This window comes from Phaseolus vulgaris, chromosome 2 (assembly GCF_000499845.2).
Source record: "Phaseolus vulgaris cultivar G19833 chromosome 2, P. vulgaris v2.0, whole genome shotgun sequence".
Taxonomy (NCBI): domain Eukaryota; kingdom Viridiplantae; phylum Streptophyta; class Magnoliopsida; order Fabales; family Fabaceae; genus Phaseolus; species Phaseolus vulgaris.
In genome coordinates this window covers 13,775,322-13,798,201 of record NC_023758.2, presented here as the reverse complement: position 1 = coordinate 13,798,201, position 22,880 = coordinate 13,775,322, and the positions used below count along the sequence as shown (strand labels likewise).

At 34.1% G+C, this 22,880-nt stretch overlaps 1 long non-coding RNA gene across 1 annotated transcript; it reads left to right on the top strand.

Moving 5' to 3' along the window:
- The first annotated feature begins 16,039 nt into the window (after nt 1-16,039).
- Nucleotides 16,040-21,675, top strand: LOC137810754 (uncharacterized). Its single transcript, XR_011080962.1, has 2 exons — nt 16,040-16,308; nt 17,815-21,675. It is a non-coding gene; the product is annotated as an uncharacterized lncRNA (long non-coding RNA).
- Nucleotides 21,676-22,880: the final 1,205 nt, after the last annotated feature.

Here is a 22,880-nt window from a genome sequence, read left to right as displayed (position 1 = left end):
TGGTCACCTCCTCCGATATGGTTTCACACACCCGCTCCTCACCTGCATAAGCAACGATCAATGTGTCCGAGTAATGTCCAAGCTCCATGAGGACATATGCGGAAGCCACATCGGCGGACGAGCTCTATGCTTGAATACGATTCGAGCTGGTTATTATTGGCCAACGATAAAAGAGGATTGCATGAAGTATGTGAAAAGATACGAACAATGCCAAAAGCATGCTGATTGGAGCCACTCACTTCCTGAGGAATTACATTCCATTTCTAGCCCATGGCCTTTCCCTTTGGTCGTTCGCTAGATGAAATACCTTATCGTTGCCATTGAGTACTTCACCAAATGGATCAAAGCCCAACCAGTCGCCCAAATAACTACCCAAAAAATTTAACACTTCGTATGGAAAAATGTTGTATATCGACATTTGGTATCAGATAATGGGACCCAATTCGCTATTTGTTAGCTCGGAAGTTTGTGTCAAAAGATAGGGATCAAACAAGTATTCACCTTTGTAGAACACCCCCTGGCCATTGGCCAGGCTGAATCAGCCTATAGAGTATGGCTAAGGGGCCTGAGGAGAAGACTTGAAAAGGACAAAGAGGATGGTCAGAGGAAATCCCAAGAATATTGTGGTCATATCACACCAGTCTCTAAACCACAACACGGGAAACACCTTTCAATCTAGTATATGGGAGAAACGCCATGATACCCATAGAGATACTAAAAGACTCGCCAAGGTTCCAAAAATTCACCCATGAAAATTTTGACAAAGAGAGGATATTGAATTTAGATTTACTTGATGAAGTATGTGATCGAGCACGCATAAATTCAGAAGCACTAAAGAGAAAGGTGAAAGTAAAATACAAAATTAAGGTGAATCATAAACAATTCAGAGTCTCTAATCTAGTGCTACGAAAAGCTCACCCTTATCAAATTGAGAACAAATTGTCTCCAAAATGGACAGGCCCCTACCGAGTGATCAAGGTGCTTGGAAATAGAGCCTACCAACTAGAGACCTTGGACGGAGGCCCATCCCCTGAACCTGAAATGGGGTAAATCTCAAATTTTACTTTAGTTAAGTACTTTTATTTACTATGCTCTACACGTTGAACAATTTACATTCTCTGTGGTGATACTTCTTTTCCCTTAGGAGGGTTTTTAACGAGGTCGCCCGTTAATAAACACGTTTGTCATTCAAAAAGACTATTTACTTACAATTGGTCAAATCCTAAGATCGGACCAACACAATAATATCGTGTTTCTACATATCGACTTAGCCGAATCTTAAGATTAGACTAACTCAGTAATATCGTGTTTCTACATATCGACTTAGCCAAATCCTAAGATTAGACCAACTCGGTATTATCGTGTTTCTACATATCGACTTGACTGAATCCTAAGATTAGACTAACTTGGTAATATCGTGTTTCTACATATTGACTTGGTCAAATCCTAAGATCTGACCAACTCGGTAATATTGTGTTCCTACATATCGACTTGGTCGAATCCCAAGATCGGACTAACTCAGTAATATCATGTTTCTATATATATATACATATATTGTACAAATTATAATACAGTTTTATCTTCACTGTTTTAATTTATTATTATTTAATGCTAATTAATCTTATATGTCATTATTATTATTATTATTATTTAGTTATAAAATATAGTTGTATTTTTATTAATTATTTGTTAATAATTTACTTCAACTTAAGAGACTCAGTTGTATGAGGCAATGTAAAATCGAAACGTAAAAGAATAATTACAGATAACATACCCATGTACTCTGTTTTTTATAATTTTTTCTTTTCGTATTTATTACTCTTTAATTTATTATTATTATTTAATTTATTAAATTAATTATTTTATTTTCATTAATCGATTTTAGTATTTTTTTTATTATTATTTAATATTGGAACTGAAAGGACATATCTATTCGGAAAAAACTCGTCATCTACTCCTTATTATTATTATTATTATATATATATGTGTGTTTTTGTTTTTATTATTATTTAATTATTATTTAACAGTAGAACTGAAAGGCCACATTGTTTTAGATGGAGAGTTTCGTAGGTTCCATTTTTGCTATAAATAAGGAACATGAGTTTTTTATTCCTCACAATCCTACTCTTGCCTATTTCCATCTTCCTCAACTTTCTTTTTGTGATTCTGATGGCTATCACTCCTAAAAGAAATTGTTAAACTTCATACACGAGACCTATTTACAACAATGAACATTAGTGGCAAGGTATGTATTTATATTTTCATAGTTATTTTCTGAGATTCACATTTTTCACAGTTAATTCAATTGTTTACTTCTTTTATGGTTTAAAAATGGATAGAATGGGCATGTTGATCGTGCATTCGTCATCGAGTTTGAAAAAGAACTGGGTGAGGAATGGATGTTGAGCGATAGTGCAGGGAACATCCATATAGTCACATCAAAATAAAATTTCATTCAGAGAACTCATTTTGTTACGAAGAGTATTCAAATAAAAGGTATATTTGGTTAATAAATTTTATTATTTGCCTATTTAAGAAATCTTATTTAATTATTTTTCTAACATTACATGTGTTCATCAAAATATGAAATTAAAGGAGAAACTAGCATCATCCTAAATTGATAAATAATTTGAATCATAATATTTTTATTTTTGGTCTATTTAATGTATTCTTAAATTATTTACTAATATTTAATATAATTTTAATTTATAATTATAATTGACTCTATTATCATTCTTAATTAATTTAATTTTAATATATATAATTTATTATTTGTAATTATAATATTATTATTTAAATATAAAATATTTAAAATATTCCTCTGTGTTGCACATGTCAACATACTAGTAACACTAAATTTATGAGAAATAACCCAAAGAATTAAATTTGATATAATTATATAAATAAGATTAAATATGTTTTAGTTTCAGTTTTTAGGGTTACAAAATCTACGTCCTCTTATGATGAGATTAAGTTGTTTTGTTAACAGCAGTTGGTATTAAGCAGTAACTAAGAAGAATATTTTGGGTTCTTTAACGATAGCAACGCGACCTGAAAGTTGTCTCTGCCACTAAACCATTTGTAGTGAGAAAAATGAAAAGTCAAGGATTGTGTTCTTTAATGCGGTTCTACATTTGTGGTGATTATTAAGAATGGAAGTTCAAATCCAACAGTTCTTCTTTCCTTTACGTGACGGGGATTTGTGATAATAACAACGTTCATTCATTCAAATCAAACTTTGACTAAGGAAATCTGCAATTAGCTACGTAGATCATCCTTAATTCACAAAACCATTCAAATAATTAATTATCTCACCCTTAAAAATTCTCATAAATAGTTTTACACTTGCTTTATATCGGATCCAATTGCACGATTTGATGGATCTTATCAAGCACATTGAGTGATCATAGTGATATATGCTAAATGCTAATTATAATCTTCTCTTTCTCAATGGGTTAAGGATTCTTTCAAACATAGACAAGACATGTTAAGATTAAGGCGTGCCCAATTTGTTGGATCTTAAATTAGCAATCAAATGAGTGGTGGTGTAGCCACCAAATTTGGGGTTTTGTGTTAGGGTTGGGTGAAAGAGTCAAAACCACCCTCAATTCAGTGAAACAGTTCTCTGACTTGTGTGTCACGATCAAAGCAAAGCATGCGCGTAGTGAGTGACACAAAGTAGCGTAGCGTAGGCACGGATTATTTGACCTAATCAATTTTTTTTGTCTGAATACACAGCTTTAACTGGTACGAGTAGGGTTGTTTCTCTCTGAACCCCAAAGATTGGAAAACTGAAACCTGAATCCTGAGCATGAGGAGGAACAATCATGTTTTTTTCTTCTCCCATTTACAATTGTTATGGCTATTATTGCACCTTTTCTTTTGGAACACAAATGGTAAAGGAAATCAAGAACGTGGTTTTTACAATTAAGGCCGTGTTTAGATTAGATGTTGTAAATTTAAGGTTGAATGAAATTAATTTGTAAACTATTTACCGTAAAGGTATCATAGTTAAAGAAAAATGAAAAAAAAGGATATGTTATTATTTTTACTTTTGAAAAGAGTTAAAGGAGGATATTATAAAAAAACTGATAGAACAAGAGAGAAGAAGCAATATGAGAAAAAATAGTTTTTGTGTTTTTTTTTTCTTATTTAAATCAAAACATATATATAAAGAGAAACAACAAAGAATTTGAAAATACAAAATTAATATTAGTTTTCTTCTAGAAGTATTATATATCTATATCTTTTGTTAGTGCAGTACAAACTGGGAACAAATATTGATGGGACCTAGTTTGGAACAAATACTCTTGAAAGATAGAAAACTTACAACTTTGGTATAAATGTCAGTCAATTTCTCTATGGTAGAAATGGAAAACAAATGTATGAGACCTTTCTTCAATTTTTCCCTAACAATGTGACAATCTATTTTTATGTGTTTTGTACACTCATGAAACAATGGATTTGTTGCAATGTATCTTGTTGAGTTATTGTAACAGTATAAAATAGATGGTTGCTCTAAAAGAACTTTGAAATCTTGAAGATGATAAGTTAGCCATTGAATTTCACATGTAACCGTGGTCATTGCCCTGTATTCAGCTTCACATGAACTCTTTGATATTGTTCCTTGCTTCTTTGATTTCTAGGATATGAGGAAATTCCCAAGATACACACTAAAACCAGTCACTGATTGTCTTGAATCACTATAGGCGCCCCAGTCACTATCACAAAAGAAATGAGCATAAATGTTGGAAGAGAAAAATAAACCAAGACTTGAAGCTCCTTTAATATATGTGAGATTCTAATTGCTGCGTTCTAGTGCGCAATTGTCGGCTTAGCAAGAAATTGAGAAAGTTGTTGCACAAAAAAGGTTATGTCATGTCAGGTATTAGTGAGATACATAAGTCTTCCGATCAATCTTTTATAGGATTGAACATTTGTGAAAGGAACACTTCCAGTAGAAGATAATTTTGCATGATTATCAATTGGAGTAAGTGCAGCCTCTTCTTGATCTTGTTGATTGGCCTCCATGTCCTCTTGAGTTTGATCTCCATCATACTCCCCGAGTTGGAGAGAATTCAACCACGAATTCTGGAGACCTACAGAAAAAGGAGTTAGATCGCTGATATTAAAAGTATGACTACCTAAGAATGTATCAGGCATATCTAACTCATAAGCATTGTCATTAATCCTCTTGAGGATTTGGAAAGGTCCATCCCCTCGAGGCATTAGTTTGGACTTCCTTTGAGTAGGAAAGCGATCCTTCCTCAAGTGAAGCCAAACCCAATCGCCCTCATCAAACAACAATGCTTTTCTCCTTTTATTGGCAAGTTCAACATACTTGCCAACCTTCTTCTCAATTCTCTTCTTGATGTCTTTATGCAAAGTTTTCACAAAAGAAGCCTTTTCATCACCATCTTTGCACAAGACATCTCCAAGAAGGGGAATAGGAAGAAGATCAAGAGGTGTTAGGGGATTAAACCCATAGCCTATTTTAGTGAGAAATTGAAGGGAAGTCATCTCAATTATTCCACCTATGATAAGGAATTATATGCACTTGTTAGGGCTTTGTTTACTTGGCAACACTATCTTTTTCCAAAAGAGTTTGTGATACATAATGATCATGAATCTCTTAAATATTTGAAAAGCCAAAACAAACTTAACAAGAGGCATGCCAAGTGGGTGGAATTCATTGAGCAATTTCCTTATGTGATCAAACACAAGCAAGGCAAAGTAAATATTATGGCGGATGCTCTTTCTAGAAGATACACTTTGCTAAATCTTTTAACCTCTCAATATCTTGGTTTTGATCACATTAAGGAACTTTATCATGATGACCTTGATTTTTCTCTCATCTATCAAGAGTGTCTTAAGGGAGGACACAAAGACTTTTTTTATTCAAGATGACTTTCTTTTTAAAGGAAAACGTCTTTGTGTTCCTCAAAGCTCTATTAGATTATCTCTTGTTAGAGAAGCTCATGAGGGGGGTTTAATGGGACATTTTGGGGTTGCTAAAACTTTGGATGTGTTGCATGAACATTTCTTTTGGCCTCATATGCATAAACATGTTCATAGTTTGTGTGATAAATGCATAGCTTGCCGCAAAGCTAAATCTAAAATGCATCCCCATGGTCTATATACTCCTCTTCCTATCCCTTCAATGCCTTGGGTAGATATATCTATGGATTTCATCTTAGGCTTACCCAAGACATCAAAGGGAAAGGACTCCATTTTTGTGGTAGTGGATCGTTTTTCAAAGATGGCTCACTTTATTCCTTGCCACAAAGTGGATGATGCATGCCACATTGCAAACCTCTTCTTCCAAGAAGTGGTTCGCCTACATGGGATTCCTAGGTCTATAGTGTCCGATAGAGATCCTAAGTTCTTGAGTCACTTTTGGAAGACCTTGTGGGGCAAGCTTGGAACTAAGCTTTTATTTTCTACAACTTGCCACCCACAAACTGATGGTCAAACCGAGGTGGTGAATAGAACTTTGGGACAACTATTGAGATGTTTTATTTCGGGGAATCCTAGAGTGTGGGAGAATTTACTACCCCATGTTGAGTTTGCATATAATCGTGTAGTAAATTCTACCACCTCACATTCTCCTTTTGAGGTAGTCTATGGGTTTAATCCCCTAACACCTCTTGATCTTCTTCCTATTCCCCTTCTTGGAGATGTCTTGTGCAAAGATGGTGATGAAAAGGCTTCTTTTGTGAAAACTTTGCATAAAGACATCAAGAAGAGAATTGAGAAGAAGGTTGGCAAGTATGTTGAACTTGCCAATAAAAGGAGAAAAACATTGTTGTTTGATGAGGGCGATTGGGTTTGGCTTCACTTGAGGAAGGATCGCTTTCCTACTCAAAGGAAGTCCAAACTAATGCCTCGAGGGGATGGACCTTTCCAAATCCTCAAGAGGATTAATGACAATGCTTATGAGTTAGATATGCCTAATACATTCTTAGGTAGTCATACTTTTAATATCAGCGATCTAACTCCTTTTTCTGTAGGTCTCCAGAATTCGTGGTCGAATTCTCTCCAACTCGGGGAGTATGATGGAGCTCAAGAGGACATGGAGGCCAATCAACAAGATCAAGAAGAGGTAGAGGCACAAATGGAGGACGCCCATGGAGGTCAAAGCCCACCTCAAAGGCTTACAAGAAGCATGTTCAAAGCTTTAGGAGCTAGGGGACATTTATTTTCTCTTTTTGTAATTTCTTTGGTTGAAGGTGCTTAGAGGGAAACATTAGAAACCTCTTTTGTTATAGCATCTTTTAGGTTTTAGTTAGGAGCTTTAGGAGGGGGGTGCATTAGTAGATAGGTGTAGGAGTAGAATAGGAGGTGCCAAAGTGAAGGAAGAGGTCACACCTTCCTCATGCCTTGTAAATAGGCGCCGGTTCTAGAATGATTTAGGGGGGAAATTTGAAATTGTTTAGCTTGCATTTCAGCACCTTAGGCTATAAATAGAGGTGCTTCCTTTGTAAATTTCAGATTTGAATTTTAGAGAAAAGAAACTATACTCAAATTTTGAGTGATCATTGGAGAGCTTTTGAGCCTTCTTCTCTAGTCTCATCTTGAAGGATCCATGGTGTCCTCAAGTGGCGGCATCACACTCATCTAGGAGCAACCATCCTTCTAGTGGCGTGATCATCCAACCATACATCCATCTTCATGAGCACTCTCTTCTCCTTCCTTTCTTCTTTTGTTATTTTCTTGTCTTAGCTTGTTTCCTTGTTGAATTTGGTTCGGCATTTTCAGCTGTAGTTTGTGTTGCTTCGGTTCTTTCTTTATGCCTTGTTGTTCTTCATCTTTCTTCTTCATTTTCCAGCTTTTTGTTCGGTTCATTTTAATTTCCAGCATTCAATTTCAGTTTGCTTAGCTTTTGTGCCTTTTTGTTCGGTTCAATTTGACAATAATTGGAACTTCTATATGAGTTTGTGTTTTGGCACTAGTTTTGGTGAGTTCTTGTTCATAGAACCTTGATCCATTTCTATGATAAAGTGCCTAGCTCTTAACCAACTCAAGATGATTCCTAAGAATGTCAAGAATCATTCTAATTGTGCTAGTGGAATCACAACAAGATAATTTTGCATGATTATCAATTGGAGTAAGTGCAGTTTGCATGCTAAAAGAATTGCATTTGTTAACAATTCTAGTGCATACACTGGTGCAGAAAAGCAAAACGAATGCGACTATTTTAAATTTTTAAGGACGACTGTATAGCCGCATTTGATCAGCACGCACTTGTAAATCAAAGAGATAAGAGTGCGGCTATATAGCCGCACTTGTAAATACCATTTATAAGTGCGGATATTTCTTATAGCCGCACTTGTATATGCCAAAACATTAAAAAATAAATCTTGTGTGAATGCAACGTTGATGAAGAGTGGCACGGGAGCGCCAACAACGGCGGTGACGGACAAGGAAGATGGAGCAAACCAAAAAACCCATAAGAACCCACTAAGGCAATGAAAGAGTACTGAGCAATGCAAGAAACCAAACAATGTAAGAAAAACGAAACAAATTTATACATGAAGAATGGCACGGGAGCGTCAGCAACGGCGGCGGCGGATAGGGAAGCAGTGACGGAGCAACGAATGCCAGCCAATGAAATAGTGTTTCGAGACCACCAATGCAAGGGAAAAAACATATATAAGAAAAACGAAAACATCTATGCATATATTTGTGAAGATGAAGAGGAAGAGGAAGAAAGAGAGCTCAAGAAACTTACATTGGCACAAATGGAATGCAGATGCAGTAGAAGGAGATGAACTCAGAGCGCAAACGCGAAACGAAAGCAAAGACGAGAAAGAAAGTATGAAATTGTGTGTGGCGCGCTTCAAAATTTAGGGTAAAAAGGATTTACGAATGCAACTAAAGGTAAAACCGCATTCGTAAATCAAAACGCTTTGATTTACAAGTGCGACTATACAAATAGCCGCATTCGTAAATCAAAATAATTTCAAAAATGCCAACGCGTTTTTTACGAAAGTGGGTAGCGCAAAAGCCGCACTAAATAAATAGTACCCTTTTCTTATTTTTGCACTAGTGATATTTCATTTGATTCACCATTATCCCTTTCTTACTTCTTGTTATTTCAAGACTAAGAAAATATATTAAATTCCTAAGATCCTTAATCTTGAATGTCTGATTCAAGGCTTGTTTGATTCATTAATATCCTCTTTATCATTTCCTACCAATATTATATCATCCACATACATCAATAATGTTGTAAAAGATCCTTCAGAAGAATTAATGAACAAGGAATGCTCATTCATAGATTTAGTATATCCCATAGAAAGCAAAAAGGGTGACAGTTTGGAAAACCACTCTCTGTTGGCTTGCTTAAGGCCATATAAATCCTTTTTTTAATTTACAAACTTGTCCTGGTTGAATAGAAGTCAATATAGGAGGAGAAACCACACATACATCTTCTTTCAACTCTCCATGTAAAAAGGCATTGTTTATGTCTAATTGTTTCAATTCCCAATTATAGATAGAAGTTAGAGAAAGAAGCAACCTTACGATGATCATTTTTGCTACTGGAGAAAAAGTATCAAGGTAGTCAATGACTTCTATTTGTGCGTATCCCTTTGCTACTACCATTGCTTTTTACCTTTCAATTGTTCCATTAACCTTATATTTTATTTTGAATAACTGATAAGTGCTCACTATCAAGCACTTATGGATATTAATTGATAAAATAACTCTAGTATAACCCCTAATTTATGAATTTATATCTTTTTACATATTTTGTGATTATAATATGAATAAGAACAATTTATTCCCACATTTGTGTTAATTTCAGGATTCTAGGGAGAATGGAGATGAGAAAGAAAAATGAGAATATACAAGATAAAAAGAAAAAACTAGAACGCTCCAAACACTCGCACAAACTTGCCTAAGCCAGAACCTCCCAGAGGATCTCGTCCAAGCGAGCTCAGTCACACCTAGGCGGGATGACTATAGAGACATTGAACCTATTTTCATCCAACTCGCCTAGGCGAACCCAATCACGTACAGGCAAGAAGTCACTTAGCCCAAGTCCAACTAGGTTAAATATGAGGTGTGAGGCACAACCCTTGACATCAATTGGGAGAATTAAAGGTGTTAGAAAACCCTAGAGGAGGCAACTGTCAAGGAGAAACATCCTAAGTCTTCTTTACCTTCATTCCATGCTTGTAATGACCAACATGAATGACTAATTCTACCCCTTGGGATTGAGAGTAATCTGTTCAAACTCTTATGTATTCAGGTGATATTTAAATATAATATTATGTTCTTGATTGATGATTAGTATTGTTATTTTATTTGTAATGCTTGTTTATCATGATCTAGATCCTTATATTGGACTAAAAAGTATCTCTAAGTTTCTAAGCCAAATGATAATGCTTAACATAATTTTTATCCACGAACACTTCACAATTAGGCCAGTCATCTCAGCATCCAAGACAAGGTCCCACCAAACATCAGAAGGACCTCAGCAGAAGAAGAATTGGACATAGGTCGGAACATCATATTTTCTTTCTTCTGGTCTTTTTAGAAGACAAAGTTTATGTAAATAATTTTGGCTCTTTCTAGGGTCCAAATAGAAGAATAAGATAGAGTAGGTGATACAAACCAACAGATAACGAAGGACACAACAAGCACTTCCCAAAAGGGTCAGTCATCTCAAGATACAAAGTCAGGCCCCACCAAGCCTCGAGAAAGAATCAGCAAAAGAAGAAGAAGCTATAAACCCAAATATCAGAAGTTCTTCCTTTTGGTCTTCGTAAAAAATAGAATATGTTTGTAAATAATTTGAGCTCACTTTAGGGGTCCAAATAGCAAAGATAGGCTAGAATAAGGTGTCTTTAGCATAATAGGTGGTGTAGGTATCATTTTAGCTTGTTCCTAGCCCTTTAGGAAGGCAATTTGACCTAGTTTCTAAGAGGACAAGCCTAGGGTGTGGGTTTGAGTCAAACCCTAAGGCTGCCCATTTTTTTCTCTTTTCCCATCCTACCCTTCTTGCTTGTTTTCCAAGGCTCCTTCACCTATAAATAGGAGGCCTACCCATTGTATTTGACAAGTTGACTTTAAATGAAGTAAAGAAACTCTGCACAAATTGTGTGAGCTCTTAGTGAGGCTTATGTCCTCTTAGGTTTGAGGTCTTATCTTGAGTGATTTGGGAAGCTCTCAAGTCGCGGACAACACACTCATCTTGGAGCACATCACACTCCAAGTGGCGTGACATTTCACACCCACCATCATAAGTTTTCTTATTCCATTTTTCTTTCCATTTCTCCATTCCATTTTATGTGTTTGTCTCTTAGTTTCTCTTCTTTGTTACTCTTGGGTTTCACTCATAATCATGAGCATGGTGCATCATTTGGGAGGCCATGACCACCATTGATGTTACCTTGTGCTCATTTTCAATTCCGCAATTGCATCTCACCATATCTTGTTTTTCATTTTTGCCTCTGTGAAGTGCACCTTTACACTTACTTAACCACTTGGTTAAGTTCGTGTCCAGTGGGAATCTTCCTTAGGTCCTCACCATTAATTGTTAAAAATCCAAATCTTAAGTAAAAGTGTCACCATAAATGAAAACATTTAAAATCAACTCACATCAGTAGTGTATACTTAGTAAATTGGGTTTGTGTCAAGCCCACCTTTCATGACATATGCACCTAGGTTTGGGGTTTCTTTGACCTACCTTCTAGAAGGTTTCTCACTAATTATGCCCTTACCCCTCTCACTATTGCTCCCCAAGTCACTATCTCCTATATTAAGGGTGTATTGCCTCATGTATTTAGACACATTGAATTTGAATTAAGAAAAACTTTGCTTGAGTGATTAGTGACCTTTGTTCCTAAATTGTTCTTGGGTCTTATCTTGAGAGTAGTGCACTTCAAGTGGCGGCTTCTCACCACTCACCTTGGAATTCCCTCACCTTCCAAGTGGCGTGATCATCCCTTTCATTTCACCTATGCTTTCTTATCTTTTCTCTATTTTCATTTTCTTCATTGCGCCATCATCCTTCATCTTGTGTCTTGTTATCTTCTTTTGTCATTCGGTCTATATTGTTCTTTATCTTTTGCTTCTTAAATTTCGCACCTTTTCATCATCATCACCATATAATTGTATTTTCCCTTTTGCTCTCTAGAAGAGAACCTTCACACTTAATCACTTGGTTAAGTCCGTGTTCAATGACAATCTTCTTTGAGTTTATCACCATAATTGCTAATCTCAAAACTTATAAACAAAAAAGTAACCCATAAAATGTACAATCCTAAAATCAACTCACATCATCAAGTGACTTATGGTTTACCTAATCCGAAAGGTATTTTTGAGTTATCAAATAACTTATGGATTATCCAATCTGAAATGGAAATTGAATGCAATTTTTTATTTGCATAATTGTGTGAATTTCAATGAAAATTAGAATAAAATAAAAAATTATATTTTATTAATGAAGGTTGAAGTATGGACATGGAGGTTGACTTGTTTACAAAAAGAATCACCACAAATAGCCTTAGAAGTGTGATGGAATGAATAAGACCAACATTGGATGTGCGTCGAAATGAAAGAGATCATGGAGGTGTCGTAGGGTAAGAGAAGAGAGCAGAGAGAGGTAAAACGTAAAGGTAAAATGTTTAGGGTTTTGTTTTTCAAATTATTTACTGTAGGGCATAACAGTAAATTCTTATTTAGTATGCACATGCCTGAAGAAGTCATGGGGGTACAGGAAGAAGCAACCAGTAAAGAAACTTCTTTCCTTTTCTTTTCTTTTATGCCCTATTCGACATTTGGCTTGTTCTTACTACACTACCATAGGTTCTCGTGGCACCCCATAATAATTGTGCAATTACATTTTTGCCCTTAAGTTAAAAAATAACTAAATCCTAAAATCCCACCTAAGATTTTCACCATACCTCTTCTTCTGATTTCTCTCAAGGCACACCTCGAGCACCCCATCCACCCCAAGGCACCTCCAGAACGCGATTTTCACTAGTTGAAGGTTTTTTTGTGGTTGTATACAAAGTTTGAGAGTATTTTATGGTGCGTTTGTGGTTGTGTGATGGAAAATGTTAGTTTTTCATATGTATTTCACTCTTCTCCTGCACTGATTTCATTTCACTGCACTGGTTTTTTTGCATTCTGAGAACATTCTGGATTTGTAATCTAGAATTTATTTTTTGAAAAAACACATTCTAGATTACCCAATCCATAAGCTTTTCCCAGATCTGGGATTATCTTATGGATTATGTGATAGAGTTCCTTCTTCATGTTGTGAAAACTAGCACCGGTTGGCTTGTAGAGGGAGGCGGAAACAATGAATGAGTGAAATGACACTAGGATCGCTTAAGTACCAAGCATTTCCTAACCAAATACTATCAAAAAACACTTCACAAACTTCTCACTAAGCAAATTCCTAGAAACACAAAAAGATGAAAACACTATTAAAACAAGAAATTGAAAGCAAATAAAACAATTAAACTTCTAAAACTAGAAAGCTTAAACTAGATGTTCCCTAGGTGAGGCTTCTTGGCACCTTTGGACCTCGAAGACACACTCATTAAACTAAACGTGATATTAATCCACTAAAATTAAGATTTTAAGGCAAATACAACTCAAAGAAATACAATGACAAGTAATTTTTTATACAACTTTTCTTCTAAAAAAACTATGTACTCCAAAGTGTTTTGTTGCTTCTTGCTTTTGGTGTTGCTTCCCCTTGCTTTATCTCCTTAGGATATTGAACTTTGATTGATCCACCATTTTCCTTCTCCAAGGAATTATTTTCTCACCAAATCACAACTCCAAATATTCACCAAGGTAAGAAGTCACTTTAAATAGAGGTCAAGCAAGTTAAAAATAACAAAAGTTTAATTTGAAACATGTACCACTTCAAACGGAATTATGATTGACAAACTCAATTGATTAAAACATAAATGAAAAACAATAAATTAAGGTAATCAAGGAAGGATAACACAAAAATTGGAATTCCTAAAAAATGATCTAGAATAGATGAACAAAACTAAAATTACTAAAAAATTGTAGAAAAAAGTAGTAAGCTTGCTAGAATTATTTTAATATTTGTATCTGGATTCAGTCTTTGAAATTTTTTTCACTGAAAATACAATCAATAAACTGAATAATGGCACTGGAATTTCGTCAAAAAAAGTTCTCCAATAAATTTTCATAAATTTGGAGATTTCAAAGCTCAATTCATCGTGCTTAGCTCACATTCATCTCATTCGACGTAGTCAATCTGACTTCCTTTCGTATTTGATTTTTCATTTTTTTTTAATTTTGAATTTTGATATAATTTTTTTTTCTTCTGGTTTCTAACACATCAAGGTATGTAAATCAAGAGTTTCAAATTTTTTTTGATAATGAATCAAATTATGATAAATGTTTTCAGCCGACAATGAATTTTTGGGAATTTGCAAATTATGAAACCTAAAGAATGCAATGAAAATTGGCACACAAACTCAAGACACGGTAGAAATTCTAACTCTATGAACTTGTTATTGAACTAATTAAAATGTATAGAACTCAATTGCTGAAATTAAAAAACATTCAAAGGCACATATATGTTTAACACAAATTGAAACATTCAACTACAACAAGAAACATCAATTCAATAAAAGTACTACTGGAAATTGTTGACAATTATCAACTAACATCTTGAAAAAACTAGAATTAAATTTTGAAGTAAAATGACTCAAGACAAACACAATTATATCATTTAAAAAATAAATATACAATCAAGACTCAATTAAAAATAAAAGCACATAAACGAATTGCATAATTGAATTCCTAAACTCAAGATATGAAAGGTTCAACATAGAATTTGAAAATTAAACTGATTAAACCTCAAATAGGCACAAAATAAATGGTAAAACAAGATTAAAATCAACTTAAGACAATTAAAAAGTGATGTAGACAACATGGAAATTCAAAAAATAATTTAGAAAAAGAAGAACTCACTACACCTTGTTTGAACCATAGCTCTTGATACCAAATGATGGAGTTCCTTCTTCATGTTGTGAAAACTAGAACCGGTTGTCTTGTAAAGGAAGGCAGAAGCAATGAATGAGTGAAGTCAAGGAATAACTCAAAGAGTTCTCATGGAGCTTGGAGTGTCATGAGGTGTCTTGAAGAGTGACAGGTGAGGCCTAATCACTTGGAGAGGGAGAGGAGATAAAAAAAGGTGTCTAACCTAAAGAGAGGCAAGACAAGGAGAGTTATAAGTTTGCATTTGGGCAGCATAACTCTAATATTATTGATCTTAACTTTGAAGAGTAAAGCACCTCCTTTTATAGGTAAAGAGAACGACCAAGCTACAAGCAAAATGGAGGTTCATTCAAATTCAAAATGTTTCAAAAAGTGGAGCCAAAGCAAGTCACACTTGCCATGAGAAGGTTGTGTTTCATGTTCACCTTCTAGATCATAATTGAGCCCAATTAAACCCTAGGTAGGTTTAAAACCCCTAAACCTAATCTAGTTAAAGGCAAATATAAACCAAATTTCTACACTACTTGACCTAACTGTGTAGGTCAACATTATTTTACAATAAATGAAATTTTATTCTAATATTTAATAACTGGAACAAGATCTAAGATATGTAGGAATGTTTATCTGAAAGTTTCTGTTGAGTTCCATTCTTCTTGGAGTCCTAAGAATGTTCCTCTGATAGTCTCTACTGAGTTCCATTCTCCTTGGAATATTTTGATTCTTGTCTAGTAGAACTCGTGACTGGGAGCTCTGTCATCATTATGTAATCTAGAATGTGTTTTTTCAAAAATTGAAATTCGGATTACATAATCCATAAATCTTTTCCGGATCTAGGATTAGTTTCTGGATTATGTAATCCAAAATACATTTTTTGAAAAAACATATTCCAAATTACATAATCCATAAGTTAATCCTAGATCAGAAAGATTTTCAGATTATATAATTTAGAATTTATATAACACTTCAAACTTTTTTAACTTTTTTATAGAGAAGTATTTTTAGAATTACAAAATTTAGAGGATACCAGAAGAACCTATCTATAGGGTATAATAAGAAGCATCCTCGACATTTTCATTACAATCTCCTACGGGGCTTGGAGTAGTTCAATATCAATAAAGCAAGCCCAATTCCTTTAATGGGTTGACACTAATATTGGCCCATTGATTTTCACGGAACTAACGGCGACGTTTTAGTTATCTTCTGGTTCGAGATTCCTTAGCTGGAAACATAGAACTTTTCGAGCTGGTGATGGATGATGGAATGAATGTATGGAAGATAAACTCTGAAGTTGCTATCTGCATCTTGGTATTACTTCCATTTTTTTATTTGTTTTCAGTGTAAAATTTGTTTTACCTCCATTATCCTCTGCTGAATCTTCTCTGTAAAATTGTTTTATTCTATTTCGACTTTTTCAAAATCTATGATATTGGGATGCTTTGATTCGATTATTATATTTACAAAACTTGGTTCCTGCACATCTTCCTCACGCTGCAAATGTGAGGACTCCATCAAGAGAAAGAGGAAATAAATTCACTTCACTTACAGATATTGTTAGAAATGAAGGTTTGGGAAAATTAGAAATTCAATATTCCCAAATTTACTTCACTTAGAGATTGCAAGAAATAAAGGGTTGTTGATGGGGTATTATATGCAATTATGGGAACTATATGTTGCTACTTTTGAATAATGGCGATTTTTATAACTGTTGCAAATTGGAGATATGAAGTAATGGCATTACACATGCAAGTCGCTCGTTAAAAAGGCTATCTAGATTCTAATTTCTCTAGCCAGAGCTTAAATTTTACCATCACAATCAAAAACAGCTGCACAGTGAACACGCTCCTCTGTCTGAATTTACTAAGAACAATTTCCTTGTTAAAATCGGATGTTGCCACTCTGCTTGTGGTTCCAACAACTATTTCAATAAGATTATTATTCTACCCATCAACCTTTTAACTGTATTTATACAGTTACAGGAACCAATGAACAACTGGGATGAAGAAAATATCATGATGCATGGGTGCAACCCGAGAAATCTGTGTACAAGCAAATACGTATCAGTTGTATTTTGCTGCTTTGGATCATACAGTATTGGATAGTTCTTCAGTCTAGCCTCTATACGGATTGGGGCTAAGGAACCAGAAAGATTTGGAAGAAATACAATATATAAGTAGATTCTGCTTTAGCCTGAATAGGTGAAAAATAGTACTCACTCACATAGAACTTTTAGTTCAATCATGCTTCCTAACCGTTATCTGATATAGGCTGACCATACTTCAATCCCAATGTTATGCTTTTGACACCAATACTGTTCACATCCGCATTAGTCATTACAATCTGTCACATCTCAGGAACATTCATCAAGAATCTTAGTGTATGTTAATTATGAAAAGGATATTAACTTTCAATTCTTGGTTCTCACTCTTCCCCACATTGTACACTCGGTGAATGTTGAAGCATCACTTTCTTAAGTTTGCATGTTGCGTATGCTACTATTAGAGGTTTTGTAGTGACTTTGATGATCAACAAGAGGAATGACTTCATGTTGGATGATATTTTAGTATTCCATTTTGATTTTAAAGCAAATGAAGTATTACGAAACTGAAACTATTCATCATATTTTGAAAAAAAAAATGATGCCTTGATGGGTTGACACTTAATAAGTAACAACACCTTGCTTTTGGCAAGCTACTTGTCCTCTGGCGTACGAACGAATTTATCATCTTTTTATATGAATGACTTATTTTTGTTTGATAATATTACCGGTATTCTTCTTTCAATTTTTCTTAGCAAACCATTTTTCTTGTTCAGCAAACACATGCACTCCACAATCGCAAGAAACAGGCAAAATAAAAGAAAGACTGTGGGACAAATTTCCATCCAGTACTTCTCTACATGACATGATGAGACAATACAGGTGTCCAGAGCTCTGTTATGTATAATATGGCTCATAAACTTTACTTTTGTTGGTTAAGGAACAAGACTTGTTGTCTGTTGGATCGAAAAAATGAAGATGAGAAAGATCATTAGACTTGAAATACTTCTAAAACACGACAGCATTACAAAAGAATTTCACTGTAATCTTGCTGAAACTGTAATACTAGTGCATATGGGTATTTCATTTCACTGGACGAAACTAAAAGAAAACATTTTTCTGTTGGATTGGAGGAGCTCGGATTATCATCTATACTAACGTTTTGGATGATGCTGCTTCACTGAATTGCTATCTATAAAAATTATGCAGTAGCTTGACTGTACAAAATACATGCCTCTCTTTGACAAAACTCTTAAAAACTAGATTGAAAAGAAGGGGAAAACCAAACAACTGTTGTGAAGATATTTTCAGAATGTAGGTACAGTTCGACCATATTTCTAACCTGCTCTTCGTTTTCAAGCTTCCAAGTGTTGTTGCTCTCTTAGATGTCAGCTTAGTGTTGCTTTCTTTCGTAGTCAAAGGAACAAGATGAATTTCTTAAGTCCTGTTGTGGATAGGATCTGATCCCCTTGGCACTCTTCTTTTGCTGGACTGACTTGGATCAAACTCATGGTTGAAATTGGCTGAAATCTTCTCTGTGGGACCAAGCCGTTTGTTGCCATTTGCTGAATTCTTCTCTGTGTTCAATAATTCCTCTGTAGTCTTCGTAGCGTGTTGATTCTGCAACAATATCCTTTGGTCTTTTTGGCTGTGTCTTAGTGCAATTTCTGAACTTCTCAGGCCTAACACATTCTCTGGTTGAATTGATATTAAGAAACCCACAAAGAGAAGAAGAATGATTTTTCTAGAAGGATGAAACACCATATTCTCTTCACTCTGAAACAAGAAGAATAGATAGATGGTGTGCTCTTTCTGTTTAGAGTGACAGGAGAATAAGCAGCTCTCCCCTAATCTGTGTTCTTATGGTCCATTCCTGTAGACATAACCTTGTTATATATGTCATACTAGATTTGGAGGGGACTTTAAAGCTTAAAGCAGAGATGGCCTACAGGAATTTTAGATTCATCTCGAATCACAAGCCTGAAATCTTAGCTAATTAAGGCTGTTATTGAAGAATCTGACAAGGATGAATAAAGGGAGTTGGGACAATGTCCTTGAGAGGCCAAGTATATTTCTTTTTTCATTTCTTTCCCTACATGTCTATCATATGCCTGCTTTTTTCTCCAAAAGAAGCCATACACCGTTGCCAGGACTCTGTCCAACTTGCCACATCATACTGCTATACTTGTGTATGGATAAATAGGTCTTACATTCTCCAGTGTTAAGCTTGGTATTGGCGTACTTGGATAATTCAAAATATTTATCATTCTGTATGTATCTATTGAATTCTTTTGCATACTTTTTGCCTATATGTTGCAAATATCTTTTAAATTTGTGTACCAATACAAGTGAAGTACCTCAATGATTGGATGATAGTATTTTATTATAACAACAAAAACCCACTTATGTTAATGCCTTTGTTCTGATTTAGGATTTCTGTTTCGTGTTTATATTATATTAATTTTATATGTTGAATCTTAATATCTAATTATGTCAGCTTAATGCATGTTATCTCATAACAAGCTGCATTATAAATTTGCAAAAAGGTGCAGGTTTTCAGCATATAAAACTCTGGTCTTATATGGGGTTAATGGTAAATTACAATTCCTTTGTTATTAAGAAAGGGCCATGTTAAATATTATTTCCTTTAATTAGCAAGACCAAAACAGTGACAATGGGCCAGGCTGAAGCAGGAGATTGCAACAGTGCATGCAGGTTATGTAAAGAATAGATAGGGGAATAGAACAGTCCCCAAAAGAAACAAACTCTTGCTTTATGTACTTTTCTAACTTCTCTAAGATCTCCAAGTAACTTTAGAATTCCAAGCTCACTTCCCAAGGTAACAAAAACAACACTACTATATTTCTTGGGCTGAATGTTACCTTTATGCTTTGTTCTACTTTTAGATTAGATGGATTCCCAAACTATTTGTCCCTTCAAAATTTCTTGCCCTCCCTCTCTCACTCTCTCCCTTTCTCTTATTTTACTTTATTTAACATAAAATACCACATGCAACTAGGAACTGTCGAAAGCATAAATTCCTTGGTTTATTCTTAAATCTGAAGAAGGGTGACTGGTCATGGTCCAAGTGAAACAACCAGCGGATTGAAATTTATCTCCTCTTTTCTAGATTTTCTTTTCTTTTCTTACTATTAAAGTGAGAGTTAAAATGACTCGCTGCTTTCTATTTTTCATTTTTCTTCCTATGGTTTGAAACTGCCTTTTGAGAGTGTCACCTCGTTTCAAATCACATCTCCTTAGGAGAATATGCTTTTTATTCTCTTCTGATTATTTATTACATTGATATGCCAAAGGCCTAACATGTTGTTACATGCTAATCTTGGGGAGAATGGTCTGTGTTAGACAAGGTTATCTTTCCGTGGTACATGACCATCAAATCGAGAGAAGCACAAGCACTTTATCTTCAAATAAAAGATAGTATTTTAGATTGTTTGTGTGGTAACTTTGGGATCCTTACATGGTTAGTTTCTAAGGGGTCCAAACCAAACGACTCACTTTTCTTTGGCGGGTAAACTATTTCATTAGAAAGATTATGAAAGTAATTGCACTCTTGTTGTGTCCCAAAAAAGTCTTGTTTATTGATCTTGCCGCAATAACATCACCACCTTCGTTGATCCCTAGAGGATGCCAAATGCCAAAATTCTTTACACGTACGTCAATGTACATGTTTTACGGATATCAGTGTAATATCATATTCTCAAGTGTTACTGTCTAAAGAGTAAAAAAAAAAGTAATTGATCATTTCATGTCATTCCTCTTTAGACAATAACATTTGAGAACTATAATGATCAATTACTTTGAATACACCATTAACACTTACAAGTTCTCTTAATCAATTACTTTGACATCACCTGTTAAATTTATACTTTCCTTCTTCTCTCTATTTTCTTCGTGTCATCTAGCATTTCAGTGTACAAAATTGTTTAATTTGTTAAGATTCTTTTGCCAAAATGGGAAATAAATAAATAAAATGCATAGTGGGGTCCTATTAATACAAAGGATATGTGGTACGGTATGTACAATGCCAAGTGCAACTTCTTGATACACCTATTTGCCGTTATAAAATGTGTGGCACTATCTATCTAAACATTTTGGTTGGAACCAGTTCCTATGATTAACATTTTTACAGTATGCAGCACAACAAAGATGAAAATGTTACACGTTTAGGCTTTCCTGGATTCTGAAGACTGGTCTTAAAGGTGTAGTCTCTTTGTAAAATTGTTGTGAACCAAAGTGTGCCCCATAAGGCTCAGCATGACGATCACGGACCAATGAGTACTCACTGAATAAGGCCACCACAAAACCACAAAAGACACCAAAAGAAGAATGGCAAAGCAACTTAAAGAAGGTAAAAGCAAAAAACGAGCTGTAATTGTTACAGATAGCATCCATCCCCCATCTTTGAATAGTTTGATTTTTGGTTTTTTAAGTTATTTGCTTTATATTACTTGACAAGATATTAAACAGCCTGGAACATGAGCAGTGATGAACCTATGATCTTGCCAAATTGAGTAATAAAAAGTTGTGATAGAAGTAGGGAAATAAGAAAAATAGCAGTAAGAAGATTGTGAGGGAATTTTGAATATGAAGAATGAATGAATTGCAAGTTTGGAACATATTTGGTAGGCAGGAGCAATCAAAGTTGTTGATAAGACTGGTTGGCTGCTATAAATTCTTTAGAAAAGAAAGGAAAAAAAGTTGAGCTACAAAGAGAATGTCACCAAAACATAAGCTAAAGTGAGATGCTTCTTTGCTATGGGTTTGATTTAAAATGGTTGGCCATCTTCAGTCATAATCATAAGTAGGGTGTGTTAGAATATATGCTTATCTGCTTTGCTTTCTTCAAAAGAGATAAAAATCAAAAATCTAATCAGTTTCCCTTCTGTAAGAGACTGTTACTTCTTTCTCAATTTCGATACAATATCACCTTCTAAAATCTCAACTATTTCCTCTCTCTAAATACCTTACTCATTTCTTATATTTTATAAAAAGTGTTATTTAACAACCAAAACACTAATTTATAATTATGATTTAGTTAATATAATTTTAAAGTTATTCCATTTAATAAAAAAAAAATCATTTATAATCTAGTGTATCAATCAATATATCAACACTCATCGTTTCCACAACGTTCACTAAAAAACTGCAATTTACGTCCAAAAAATTTCATATCCTCAATATCTCTATTTCGGTTTATTGTTTACTCTTAGGTTAGCACAATACAAAGAAATAATATTAATTATTTTGGACTTCTCATTTCAAAATCAAACTAAACTAAAGAATATAAAACATATAAATTTAAATGAATTTTATTTTATAAATTGGTTTTGTAAAAATAACTTAAATTTAAACTTAATTTTTAATATCATAATTTATTTTAGTGAGGTTTTTCTATTTATCAACCACCCGCAAATATTACATATTTTTATTGTCTCGAATATTTTATTATTTTTTATTATTTCTCACATTTTTATTAATTTTCACATATTATTATTAATTTTTTATTTCTCATATATTTTTAGTAAATTTTTATTTTCTATCAAACTAATTAAATCACAGAACTTTAAAAATAATTGCTCGCTATTTTTTACTTATTTTTATTTTACCAAACATCTAAACATACTGAATCACTGATAAAATCTATGTCCTTCCCTAATCAATTATAAGAAAAGGCGTAAGTTTAAGTAAAAACTAATTTCAATTAGTCTCTTTATCTTAATTAACGTTGCTACTTCAAAGATATCATTCTTAATTAACTGAGATGTCATTCTAATATTTATTTTATATCAAGTTCCAATGAAGAAATATTTAAAAACAAATA